This window comes from Cephus cinctus, unplaced genomic scaffold (genome assembly GCF_000341935.2).
Source record: "Cephus cinctus unplaced genomic scaffold, Ccin1 Ccin1_scaffold0029, whole genome shotgun sequence".
In the NCBI taxonomy this organism is placed as follows: Eukaryota; Metazoa; Arthropoda; class Insecta; order Hymenoptera; family Cephidae; genus Cephus; species Cephus cinctus.
This window is the reverse complement of record NW_014332776.1, coordinates 753463-754228: the sequence shown is the minus strand read 5'-3', so window position 1 is coordinate 754228 and position 766 is coordinate 753463. Positions and strand designations below refer to the sequence as shown.

The 766-nt window shown below is 46.3% G+C and overlaps 1 protein-coding gene across 3 annotated transcripts in view; it reads left to right on the top strand.

Annotated features, from left to right (window-relative positions):
- LOC107267676 (RNA binding protein fox-1 homolog 2) overlaps window positions 1-766 on the top strand; it is a 123961-nt gene that overhangs the window by 33936 nt on the left and 89259 nt on the right. The gene's annotated exons all lie outside the window — the stretch shown is intronic.

The window sequence follows — 766 nt, the reverse complement described above, 5'->3', positions numbered from 1 at the left end:
GGGGGGTTGACTCTGAGGCATGATCGCACCGAGCGAGAGAAAAAGATGGCCGGAGGGATCGATGCGGAAGAGGGTCGCCAGAGAAATGCGGAACGCGCCACGCGGAATTCACCAAGCGAGTAAAACTATTCGCGAGTCTTAATTGAAATTTCGCGAGAAACGGTTTGGCAAGTGGCGTCTTTTGTATATTCGCATAATTTAGCTAGTCGCAAACCCGAATTTTCGTTGATTCCTCTTGGTACGCGAACTTGAAGCGTCGCACGTATCTGGTTGGACGTTCTATTACGTAATCGCTCGTGTACAGTCCGAGCAATGAATTACCTAGTATAGAGATTCCATTAAGAAAATCAAGGAGCCGTCTAGATTCTATCTCGGCCCAGACTGGACCAAAGGGGACCTGGACTGACCTGCACTGCAAATCCAAATGTGTAGCCAAATACGCTATTACCTATCCCTTCTATGATACCCTAGTAGAAATTTCAAAATGAAAATCCAGAGCCCTTCGAGATCGTAGTTAGGCTCACGCGGGCCCACTGAGGATCTGGACAGGTCCTGGATTTACGGATGAAACTTTCATCTGGGGACAGTCACTTCTTCTGCTCTTACCAGTGCGACATCATTCTCACGTATTCCGGTGTAAAGAGAAGACACTTCCAAGTGCGTAAAAAGTGACTACCATAACGAAGGGTAGGAAATAACACAGTTGGATTTACAGTGCGTATCTTAATTTTCAACTTGTAAGAGGTCGTAAATATCGAAGTTACCC